Raw genomic sequence first — 13,268 nt, forward strand, 5'->3', positions numbered from 1 at the left:
CTACTGATTTGTGCAGGTATGAAAGCAAACTATCCGAAGTCCTGTGGCTCCAAGTTTTTCCACCATATAACAGTAAATGACAGGGACAAATTCTTGAAAAGAAGAACACGACAAAAGGTTAGGAAAAAAGAAAACCTAACCACTTGCACTCCACTTTGACCACATGTAGCTGTTGCTACATTGCCAAGAATGGAAGGCTAACAAAAAGCAACAGGTAGAAAGGCAATCCACGGAAATGTGGCTCTTCACGAATGCAGAGAACAGAAAGCAGTCCAAAAAAAATTAACAGAATTGGTGTTTCCTCCTCCTCCATCCTATTTCAGTGGGTCTCACACTTGAACCTGCCTTGGAATCACTTGGAGGGCTCATTAAACACAGATTCCTGGACTCCACCACTAGAGTTTCTGAATTAGCAGGTCTGGCGTTAGCCCCATAATTTGCACTTCTTACATGTTCCCAGGTAATATTGATGCTGCCGGTCTGAGCACTGCACTTGAAGACTCCACTGCCAAACCTTATTCCTAGAAATAACAGCACTTTCAAAAGACTATAATTACTTTCTCTAAGCAATGGTCTATTCCCAAACTGCCAAGACTGTCAGCCCTAAAACCAGAATAAACAAACAATGGAAATCACTCATATTTTAGGCAGTTTCATTGTTCATCACACCATAATCTTGTGAAGTATTTCTTTCTACCTTCCACTCCTCCATACCATATCATATTATTTTTCTATTTTAACATATTAGGACACTGAAATTCAAAGATATTTTTATACACACATCCTTAATCCTACAGCCCAGGTCTGATATCAGGGCACATACTCTTTCCCAGGTATCATGCAGCCACCCACCGAAATCCCCATGTGCCTCGGCTGTTGATACCTACCCACACTGAGGCTGCACCCTATATTCTGCTAAGTGAAGAAGTCTAAATTCCACTTTGAATCTGAACAATACATACTTGACTAGACTACTGACAAAAGAAGGAGAGATTCTGTCATATCCCATGAAGCACAACTTCATAAAAACCTACTTTAACCAGTTTCAGTCCTCCCATCCCAAGAACTGATAATACCCAACATTTAATAAGTGTTTCCTATGTGTCTCTTAGCAACCTTCAAATATACAATACAGTAATTTTAACTATAGTCACCATGCTGTACATTACATCCTGAGAATCAATTAACTTACGATAAACCTAATATTTCTCATAGAATTTTCTTGGGTAAGCAGATTGAAGGGATGCAAAGGTCTTGACCATAAGCCCAAACGACTGTCATTCTACAGACCACTAACCTTACATTTTTACCCACAAAGACTAAACACGTGGTCAGACTCTTAATAACCATTCTGTTTGGTGTATGGCAACTCAGTGACAGCAATTCAGTTCCACAAACATATTGAGTATATATAAGACTAGAGGCCAAAACTGTGTTAGAATCTGATCAAAGATGAATTAGATGTATTCCTTGCTTTATTTAAAGTTCATAATAATGGAAGAGGGGATAAGGGGCAGAGGACAGTTAAAAATTAAGCATATTTCAATCTGATAAGAGATTTAATAAAAATCAGAGTTTAGGGGCTCCTGGGTGGCTCACCCAACTCTTGATTTCAGCTCAGATCATGATCTCAGGGTCGTGAGATCAGGCCCCACGTCAGGCTCCATGGTCAGCACAGAGTCTGCTTGTCCCTCTCCCTCTGCTCCTCCCCCACTTGCTCATACATGTGCACATTCCTTCCTGTACAGAAAGCTCATGGTAACCATGAGTAATTCCGATGGGCTTTTGCTAACTGTAATGGAGGAAGAAGCAGAGGCTTTGGATACAATTTCAGTAGAGTGATCCTGAGGTGTTCACTCTTATGGCTGTCTTTATGTCCTTTTCAAGCTTCTCTACTTACTCATCATCATCTTTTTGATAAGTCTGATCTTAATAGCACAGTGATTTAATGGCCTGAGTTACACAGTCATGGTCTAGCCAGGCCAAATAGAGCTTATCAACCATGCAACTTAGAAGCCAAACTGTCATGACAACTTGGGTTGTCAATATCCAGAATTCCAGAAATCTTGTCTTTCCTGAAACCACTCACAAGTATAAGGACTTACAAGGAGAGATCCTCATAAAAACCATTGTTTTATCTCTTGATGTCTCTTAATTTACCTGGATCTCAATGACTTGTCTTCATTTTTATCATCACCAGTCATAAATTGTAGCTCACTTTACTATGAAATGGTTGTAACTTTTGTAATGATTTACTATTAATAAAAATTATCACTGATTTCAGAAGAGGATAATAAAAACCCCAGTGAACCCTTCAATAAGATTCCTGACTGATATTTGCATGCTTTGTAGTAAAGCAGTGATGTAGTTGGATGTTGGCTTGGAGTATTCCAGGTATTCTCTTTCTTGGAGACCCATTGAATGTGAGTTTAAGAGCTTTTGGATGTGGAGCCCAGAGGCTTGGATGACCCCATGGGTGTCATCCTTTATACTCTGATTTTATGATTTTTTAAAAAAGATTTTTTTAATTAATTCAGACGACCACGCCATCTGCCTCTGGGACATCAGTGCTGTTCCAAAGGAAGGAAAAGTGGTGGATGCGAAGACCATCTTTACAGGACATAGAGCAGTAGTAGAAGATGTTTCCTGGCATCTGCTCCATGAGTCTCTGTTTGGGTCAGTTGCTGATGATAAGAAACTTATGATCTGGGATACTCATTCAAACTATACTTCCAAACAAAGCCACTCAGTTGATGCTCACACTGCTGAAGTGAACTGCCTTTCAATCCTTATAGTGAGTTCATTTTGGCCACAGGCTCAACCAACAAGACTGTTGCCTTGTGGAATCTGAGAAATCAAAAACTTAAGTTGCATTCCTTTGAATCACATAAGGATGAAATATTCCAGGTTCAGATGTCGCCTCACAATGAGACTCTTTTGGCTTCCAGTGGTACTGATCGCAGACTGAATGTCTGGGATTTAAGTAAAATTGGAGAGGAACAATCCCCGGAAGATGCAGAAGACGGGCCACCAGAATTGTTGTTTATTCATGGTGGTCACACTGCCAAGATATCTGATTTCTCCTGGAATCCCAATGAACCTTGGGTGATTTGTTCTGTATCAGAAGACAATATCATGCAAGTGTGGCAAATGGCAGAGAACATTTATAATAATGAAGATCCTGAAGGAAGTGTGCATCCAGAAGGACAAGGGTTCTAGATATGTCTGCACTTCTTGTGATTTTAGACTCCCCCCTTTTTTTTTTCTCAACTCTGAGATTTATTTAACACCGGTTTTGAGACACAGACTTTGTTTGGCTATCCCTCTATGATAGGTACCATCAACAATGTTATTAGCACAAACAGAGGGTGTTTTCTAAATATTAACTGGGGGATTTGATTCAGTAAAGCCATAGACTCATATTTAAATTTTCTTCAGGAATTTTCTAGTAACAAAGGTCTAAAGTAGCCACAGAAAGGGGAATATTATGTGTGGTTATTTTTCTTCTTAGGCTATATCCCCAAGTTTTTCAGACTCCTTTAAGTAAAGGCTAAAGTAAGGAAGGAGTAGAGCCAAGTGAGGTAGGTGTCTGAGCCATGAAGTATAAATACCACAAGATGTCATTTTTATTCAGGAAATGGGGGAGATTCAAGTCATATAAATTCCTATTCTAAAATTTTCACACCTGACTTTCCAGGATGCACATTTTCCTATGTAGACCAATCTCCTCTCAGTTTCTTCAGTTAAGTCAAACTATGTGTTCCTCTTTCCCCATACATTTTTGCTTGTTAGTGTATTTCTTGAACTTTTTTCGTATTTCTTTCCTTTCTGTGAAATGTTTTTTTAAAAAACTTAGGACCACCAAGTTGTAAAGATGAATGTTTTTACCTGACAGTTACACCACAGGTGACTGTCCAGTTGAGTTGAGAACAGTGAATTGATAGCTTGTATTTGTTTTTAGAATTAAATTAATCCTGGATAAGAGTTGCTTTTTTTTTTTAGGAGTTAGTCCTTGACCACTAGTTTGGTACCATCTCTATTTTGGGTGACCTGTTTCACCAGCAGGCCTGTTACTCTCCATGACTAACTGTGTAAGTGCTTATAATGGAATAAATTGCTTTTCTACATGTAAAAAAAAAAAATTTAAGTCTGTTCATCAAAAGAACAGCAAAAAAGTAAAAAGATAAGCTACAGCCTAGGAAAAGAAATTTCAACACATATAGTCAATAAAGATGAATAATCATAACATCTAAAAATTGTCCATGAATCAGTAAAGAAAAAATGAGCAAAAGAGATAAATGAGCAAGTCACAAAAAAGTTAAGGAAATGGTCTGCAAACATATGAAGGACTGTCACATATATTCACAAGAGACATGTTCAAAATTCTTCACAACTTTATTAAATTAAAAATTACAAATAACCTAAATATCTGTTGCTAGAAGAATAGCTAAGTAAGTTGTGGTATATTTGTGCTATCGAATACTACTGAGCAGTAAAAAATGAATGAACTAGAGCTATACACATCAAAATAGATGTATTTCATAAGTAAAAGAAAAAAGTAAACATTAAAAATGCATATAATTTGATATAATTAATATAAACAATACTATATATTGCTTAGAAATATAACTATGTAGGGCGCCTGGGTGGCTCAGTCGTTAAGCGTCTGCCTTCGGCTCAGGTCATGATCCCAGGGTCCTGGGATCGAGTCCCGCATCGGGCTCCCTGCTCGGCAGGAAGCCTGCTTCTCCCTCTCCCACTCCCCCTGCTTGTGTTCCTGCTCTCGCTATCTCTCTCTCTGTCAAATAAATAAATAAAATCTTTAAAAAAAAAAAAAAGAAATATAACTATGTAGAAAAAGTACAAAGAAATGCATTGGGAGATACATTTCACATTTAGCATTATAATTCTGCAGGGGAAGGAGCGGGTAAAATCAGAAAGAGGAAGTGTTTCTTCTGTCTTGCAAAAATCTAGTTTTTTAAGCTGGAAGTTGAGTACACAGATATTTGCTGTATTATTCTTTATTCCTTTTTGTGTCTCTTAAGATGTTATAGCATATATGTATTTTAGATTTTATTTTCTGTTGGGATGACTAAATGATCTTGGAGTGATTTTAAAACAAGGGCCCAAACATGAGATTTGCGGGCACCTGGGTGGCTCAGTCGTTAGCATCTGCCTTCGGCTCAGGTCATGATCTCAGAGTCCTGGGATCAAGCCCCGCATTGGGCTCCCTGCTCAGGGCGGAGCCTGCTTCTCCCTCTCCCTCTGCCTGCCACTCTGCCCACTTGTGCTCTCTCTCTGTGTCAAATAAATAAATAAAATCTTTAAAAAAAAAAAAAAAAGATGAGATTTGAATAAAGAATTCATGTAGTTAATACAGTCAGGCCAACACAACTGCTAAAGGAAGTATTTACTGTGGGTGTGACCCCGAAATGTGGAAAGCTGTCTTCGTACAGCCTTGCTCTCTCTCTTGCAGAACACTTCCAGTTCTTCCTAAACACCTCTCTGAACTCTATTTCTCCCACGTCTTTACAGAAGACAGCATGAATGAGCTGATATTAAGACATCACTAATCCTAAGACAACATCAGCTTATTATCTCCTTGCACATTTTAGGAGGGATAAGCAATAAATGATACCCATTTTCGGAAGTGAACTGTGACATCAAAAGTACAGCTGACCGCTGAACACCATGGGTTTGAGCTGCACGGGGCCACTCAGACACGGATTTTTTTATAGCACAGGACTGTAAGTGTATTTTCTCTTCCTTATGATTTTCTCAATAACATTTTCTTTTCTCTAGCTTACTTTAAGAATACAGCATGTAATATATATAACATACAAAATACATGTTAATCGACTATGTTACCAGTAAGGCTTCCAGTCAACAGTAGGCTATTAGTTAAGTTTTGGGGGAGTCAAAAGTTATACTCAAACTTTCAACTGTGTGGCAAGATCGGTGCCCCCAGCTCCCATGTTGTTCAAGGGTCAACCATATGCATGTATCAGAACTATTTGTTTATAGGGTCCCAGAAGCCCTTTAAGATAAACAAGGCTAGAAATCTATGAGGGTGAGTTCATGAAATTCTGATAGAACATGAACACTAAAGGATACAATGTATTGTGGCAAAAAGCTTATATCTCACTTAAGGCATAGGCCGAAGTCTACTTCTTCCAGAGAGCCTTCCCTAAAAACCATTTCAGCCCATAGTGATTTTCCCTGTTCTCAACAACTGGAGTACAGGTCACCGGAACCACTGATGCTGGTTCTTAATCAGTAACCAGCTGCTTTTGTCTTTCCTTTCTGGTAGGATTACGTTCCTTGGGGCTCAGGGGCTATGTCGCCTTCCCTTTTTTTTACTTCTCCAACAAACCCCCCCCCCCCAAGAGGGTCTGAATAAGTAGGTAGATCCTAGTTGGATTGGGTAGCAGAAGAACTAAGACTTCAGAATGGAGGGACTGCAAGCTGAATTCAGCTCTGTCCTTTGCCAGCTGAATGACAAAGTAATTTCTGCATCTCACTTTATCCATAAAACGAAAAATATGTTATAGTAACATTTTCATAAGACTGTTTTAAAGACTAAAGTAAAACATGGTTGTAAAGCATATAAGATAGTTCCTGGCATACGGTAAGCACGAGCACTCAAGGATTGTTATTTTTATCACTACTAGTACCAGTACTACTATTACAGCTATGCTATCCCATACCATTTATTTGGAAGGAAGAAATGAGTCTTGAAACCACATAATTCCTAATTTTGTGCTTTCCTACCCAATTTTATTAGTTTAACCATTCCATTGATCAATGTCCTCCTTGACACCCAATTAGTAAGCTTGAATCCAAATGCAGTTCTGGTATAACTAGAAAAACAATTAGTCAATTCTGTGCCCAAAATGTTCATTTCCCTAAACAAGGGTAACTGTTTACTTAACAAAAGCTTTTATCATTATTGCTGTTATTAATTAAAAGTTCACATTGGCCTAGTATCTGTGATGCCTCTAGGGAAATTATTTTGTTTAATTCCCATATATTTTGTAAAATCATAAAGACATTTTCATACATTTACCACAAATACAGATTCTTCTAAAACATATCTCCCTTCCCATTTAAAACATGGGATATAAATAAAAAATTCATTCATTTGGTCATTATTCTCCCATGCCAAGTATACTTGCAATGTTTTGGTATTTAGCAGTGATAGATTTATAGCATTCTGTGAAAGCTCCTTTGTGATTAAAATACACTTTAGAGCAAACTGAAAATAAGTTTAAATAAGAAGCTATGGGATTTTTCAGGCTTTCTTACCAAACATGATTCTGCAAATTTAAATTCAGAAGAGTTTGACAAAGCACTAACTGCTGACAGCATTATTTGATCTGAGTGGACGTGCAAATGTTCAACAACAAGAAAGCATGTCAATAATTCATAGATCTAGAGTCAATTCTCTAGGGTAAGGAAAGAGTATCTTTTTTTTTTTCCCTATATCCCAAGACACTATTCTTCTGTGAGGAAATTCTTCCCTCTTCAGCCTGCCAGTAGACACATCACCTGTTACAATCAGACTTTGGCTGACTTCAGTTGTTTCAGTCCATTAAGACCAGGCAACCAGTGAGCTCCATGTGCAAGTCACTAAACCACAGAAGATGGCAATCAGTCTGGAAATTCGGCACTCCTTGAAACCCCAGTAATCTTAACCCCACAACCTACCTCAAATAGATGACTGAGGTTTTCCTAACCCAACCCTGAGAACTCTGTCTGGGCAGGTAACATGTTTCCTAGACTCTGTTCAAGCTGGGAGTCAAGCTGAGATCTCAGCACCCCTCTGGCCCTACTTACTCTCCTATTTGTAGGGCTTAAGTACATCTGCATTTCTGCCTACTTTGTCCTGTCAATTCCCCTTCATCCACTAACTCAAAAAACCCGTATTAACACAGAAACAGCCAACTATCTAGGTAGGACTGATTCCTTTGAGACAAAGGTCTTCTGGTTGTAAGATATACTATCAATCAGAAATCAGGATGGTGAATAGCTAGTGAGCAAAGAAACAGGAAATTCAGTGAGTTGTTATTACTTTAAAATAAAAATGTATATGCATTTACCCACCAAACTGTGACTCTGAGTCATTAGAAACAGAAGACAGTGATAAACTACATTTTTTTTCATTTTCAGTAACATTTCTTAATTTGAAAATTCTAATATTTCACTCCAGGAGTCCAGCTCAGATAATTGTTCTGTCAGAAATTACCCTTGTAGCACATGGAAATTAACTGACACATTAATTTATGAAATTGAAACAATAAAAGAACAATTCATAAATGTACCAGCTATACTTTTCTTCTGTTAAAAAAAACTGGGAAGCATCTCAGTGTGCTTTTTGAGGGTCAGACCACATCAGAGACATAAACATGATCATAATTCATGCATTTATTCAATAAGTACTTTTTGGTGACCTGCTATGTCCAGAGAATATAGCAGTGACAGAAATAGATGAGTTCTTGAGCTCACATTGCTTACATTCTAGTGGGAAGAGTCACAACATAAATAAGTAAAATACATGTATGTCAAATTGTGATAAACACAGCTGAGAGAACTAATGCAGGTAAGATGGAGAGAGAAGGTAAACGGTTGGTTGCAATTTTAAATACAGCGGCCAAGAAGGGCCTCAATTAGCAGCTGACTTTTGAGCAAAGCTGCCAAGGGAGGTGAGGGAGCAAGTCATGCTGACATGGAAGAACACAGAAGAGCAGGCCAAAGAGAGGGCAGCTGACAGGCGTGAGGCAAGGGCTGTGGACAGAGCACCTTCCCAGCACCATCCTCCTTGACTCCCATATTAATGCTGTACAGTAGGGTAATTATTATTCCTGTGTTACAAATGAGGGTCTGCAGCTCAGCTCTGTTGCCGCTTGCCCAGTGTCACCCAGTTAGCAGTAGTGCTGATACCTTAACCTAGGTGTTACATCTCAGTCCAGAAGTCTTTCCAGTGTACCGATTGCCACATTGCTGTGTCCAATTCTGTGTACCGCAACTTGCCAGCAACAACCGATTAAACAGGATTGTCAGAAAGCGTGATTGTGAGGGCAAGGGCTCTGGAGACTGCCCACCGAACTGCTGAAGAAGCAGAAGACTCCAGGCACATAGCATCTGAAAGACTGCTAGACCAAAGACGGAAGGGAAGAGTTCAATAATCCTCCAGAAGCAGAACTAGGACTAATATATGGAAATTACAGGGAGACAAGTTTCCAATAAATAGATGAGTAAGATCCCCAGTGCAGGAGCTGTCCAACAAAGGAATGGGTTGGCCTGTGACGTTACGGAACTCCAATTACTGGAGTTACTCAAGCAGAGGCTGAATGGCCATCTTTCTGAGATGACGACAGATTTCAAAACTGATGTGAAAGCTACGTGGACTGACTGGCCTTACCCAATTCTGAGTCCGTGTACACAGCAGCAGGCAATGCAGCGTACAGGGAAAAGCTCCAGCTGTGAAATCAGACAGCTTCGCTAAAATCCAGTCTCCACCACTTAGAAGCTTTGTGCACTTAACCTCTGGCAAGCCTCAATTTGCTTATCTAAAAGGAGGCAAGGGGTGCCTGGGTGGCTCAGTCGGTTAAGCGACTGCCTTCAGCTCAGGTCATGATCCCAGGGTCCTGGGATCGAGTCCCATATCGGGCTCCCGGCTCAGCGGGAAACCTGCTTCTCTCTCTGACCCTCCCCCCTCTCATGCTGTTTCTCTCTCTCCCTCTCTCTTTCAAATAAATAAATAAATAAATAAATAAAATCTTTAAAAATAAATAAATAAAAGGAGGCAAATAGGGATGCCTGGGTGGCTCAATCAGTTAAGCGTCTGCCTTCAGCTCAGGTCATGATCCCAGGGTCCCAGGATGGAGCCCCACATCTGGCTCCTTGCTCAGCAGGGAGCCTGCTTCTCCCTCTCCCTCTGCCCCTCCCCCTGCTCGTGCTTGCTCTCTCTCTCTCTTTCTCTCTCATGCAAACAGGCTCAGGGAGTAACTTGCTCAAAATTACATAGTAGGAAATGGAAGATAAAATTTGACTCTAAAACTTTTCATCTTTCTATACTGTCTGCCATGCAGACACATTAAATTAGCGTATTTTGACACAGATAATCTATTTTAATAAATTTCAAGTATAATAAAATTTATTTCATACCAAAACTGTGTTGAACATGTGTCATAGACTCCCAAGAGCTTGGTATCAGAAGAAATGATCCATTCTGTCACCCAATAAGAGAATCAGGAGTCCAACCCAGTCTCCATGGACATTACAGTATTAAAAACTGGAATACCTAATCATCAGTTCTTAGAAATTCCTTCCAGATACTCTATAACTTCTGCTTATGAATCCCAGTCCACCTCTGAAAGCAAAACAGTATAAAGCCCACTTTCCTGAATCACCCTCCAAGGATCCGAAGCAAGCAAAAGGCTATAAAGTCTCCTATACCCATCATAACATCATAATATTGAGCCTCTTTTTAGTCTGACAGCTTCCTTTGATTATTCTCTGTCTGGTCAAAGTCCCTTTTCAGTGACACCCAGCACTTAACCTCCAATTTGGTGATGAACATAATCAGTCACAACATTTGAACTTTCTTAACGCACCCAAAATAGTATAAGTTGTTGAACGGTCAGTCTCCATGATGGTTCAAATGGACATAATGAAGACACAATTAAAAATCTATTCTTTTTCAAAACTGCTTTTAAGCTAGATCTCTAGTCATACAACTGATTTGTTGAGAACCAAAAACACTGTTACCCTCTAGCTTTACTTTTCTCCACTGCCAGTGAGCAATCTAGCCACAGAGGACTCTTGTGGCTTCCCAAACAAAGCACATGCTGCCATGATGGCGGGCCTTTGTCTATGATGTTCACACTCTGATAGAAATACCCTTCCCCCATCCCCTGCCTGCAGACTCTCCACTCACCCTTCAAGGCCCGGTCCAACTGCCCCTGTCCAAAATCCTCTAGGCTTCCTGCTCCTTCCTTCTCCACCCTCGCTCTGTTAACTGCACTCTCATCTACATTTCCACAGCATTCTGGAAATGTTCTCACCACAAGGTTGTATCAACAGTCACATGGGGGTCTCTCTCCCCTACCTGACAGCAAGTGAGCTCACCGGCGGCATGGACTGTGCCTTTGTCTTTTATTATTGCTAGCATCGGGCTCAGTGGGAACGATTAAGCCACACTGTACACGAACGACTACAATAAAGAGTTGGAAGTGAAAGACTTCACAGAAAGGGGAAATGAACGCCAGCTAAGGGGTCGCAGGAAGCTTCACGAAGAAGTTAGTACCTAAGGGAAGATAGGAGAAGTTAAGGAGATTTAGCAAGGTGGAAATGAGGGCCTGCTTGGTTATACAGGCAAAGGGAAGAGCATCAGCAGGGATGAGGAAAGCCATGGGCCTGGCTAGAGTACAGAGCCTCAAAGGAAAACATAAATATCTCTTGGACACCCCTGCATACTGGACACCATGCATTCACTTTACATCCAGTACCTCATTAAATACCCCATTTTATTATCTCATTTAATAATTCTGCGATGTACAATTTAGTATCACTGTGCAAAGCTAGGGACATTAAAGTTCAGAGAGGGCAGCTTTCTCAAGGATATCCAGTTCACAAGTGGTAAAACTGTATTTTTTTAATATTCGTCTTTCTGCACGCATTCTTTCTACAGTATGGTTTCTGGGCTTGGGAGTAGGAATTAAGTGTAACCGGGACAGGAGTAGGCCTCTTGAACTTCCCTGTGGTCACTCTGTGCCTCCCTCAATGCCCATCCCAGCTTGTCAACACTCGCACGCACACAACACACAGGCAGGCATAACAACTCCAAAAGCACTGTTAGATAAGGGATTTTTTTCCTCCAGAGACCGCCCAGGGAGACAGGAAAGAGTAATATGCCCATCAGTCAACCCTAAAAATCCCCATCAAAACTCATTTCAAAGGAAAAAAAAAAAACTCATTTCAAATATATCTTGACCAGGCAAGAATAGCACAGAGGCTAGGAGAGCAGGTTCAGGAGCCAAGCTTCCTAGCTCTGCCCCTTACTAGATGAGTGACTTTAGACAGGTTGCTCAACCTCTCTGTGCCTCAGTTTGCTCATCTGTAAAATGGGAACCAAGATAGTACTTAATATATACAGTTACTGAGGAGGAGAGATTAGCTAAGGCACATGACCCCTATGAACTCTATCAGGTACACAGTAAACACTCAATGCAATGCTTGGTCTACTTGAGACTAGTATGTGGCCATGATTCAATCCCAGGCCCACTGTTTGCCAAGCCTGTAATTTCACGTAAAAGCTCAGAGAAGAGACACATGTGGGCTAACATGAACAGGGGGAGGAAGGACCTCTGGAGCAAGCCTGGGAGATCGGAAGGATGCATAGAATTCAGAGAAGCAAAGGGAGCAAAGCACTTCAGATGGAATGAACAGTATGAGCAGACAGCAGATAATGACAAACGAATTTGTGGGAGAAGACATAGAACTCAACTAAAAGAATAGGTATTTTAGGGGTGCCTGGGTGGCTCAGATGGTTAAGCGTCTGCCTTCGGCTCAGGTCATGATCCCAAGGTCCTGGGATGGAGCCCCACATCGGGCTCCCTGCTCAGTGGGGAGCCTGCTTCTCCCTCTCCCTCTCCCCTTGCTCATGCTCTGTCAAATAAATAAATAAAATCTTAAAAAAAAAAAAAGAATAAGGTATTTTAGGGAATAAAGGGAAATAATATAAGATAGGGAAGTTGGATCTTGAGAGTCAGTCAGAAGTGCCGACTGGACAGATGGAAATAGCTGTGGTCTTCTGAGTGGATAAGTGAAATGACCCAGTGGGGTCTTAGGAAGAAGACCGTCCTGGGTAGGAAGGAGCTCAGGACTACCTGTACCACACATTAAAGAAGGGCCAGAAGGAGAACGAGGCCAGGACACTGAAAGTGAGCACACAGAAGACGAGAGGCTCTGAAAGATGTTTGTGGAATGGTACAGCTTGCTGCCAGACTGGAGAGGGAGAGAGAGTGAGGGAAGACTCCAATACGATTCCAATATTAGGCCGGTGAAGAATGGAGCCTAGTCAGAAACACATATCAAAATGGCTTGGAAAGTACAAAATGTACAAAATAATGCTGATGACACATTTACTCAGACCACATGACCTCTTCTCTGAAGTTGTTTCTTTAATTCTAGACTGAATCTCAGCTTTTTATTAATGAGTGATGGAAATGAGGTAAGCACATTAATAATTAAAGAAGCCAGCTTCC

The 13,268-nt window shown here is 40.5% G+C and overlaps 1 pseudogene; it reads left to right on the top strand.

Annotated features, from left to right (window-relative positions):
• Positions 1 to 1,764: 1,764 nt before the first annotated feature.
• LOC118548260 (histone-binding protein RBBP4 pseudogene) lies at positions 1,765 to 3,331 on the top strand (annotated as a pseudogene).
• The last annotated feature ends 9,937 nt before the right edge of the window (positions 3,332 to 13,268 follow it).

The sequence above is a fragment of the Halichoerus grypus genome, chromosome 9 (genome assembly GCF_964656455.1).
Source record: "Halichoerus grypus chromosome 9, mHalGry1.hap1.1, whole genome shotgun sequence".
NCBI classification, from domain to species: Eukaryota; Metazoa; Chordata; class Mammalia; order Carnivora; family Phocidae; genus Halichoerus; species Halichoerus grypus.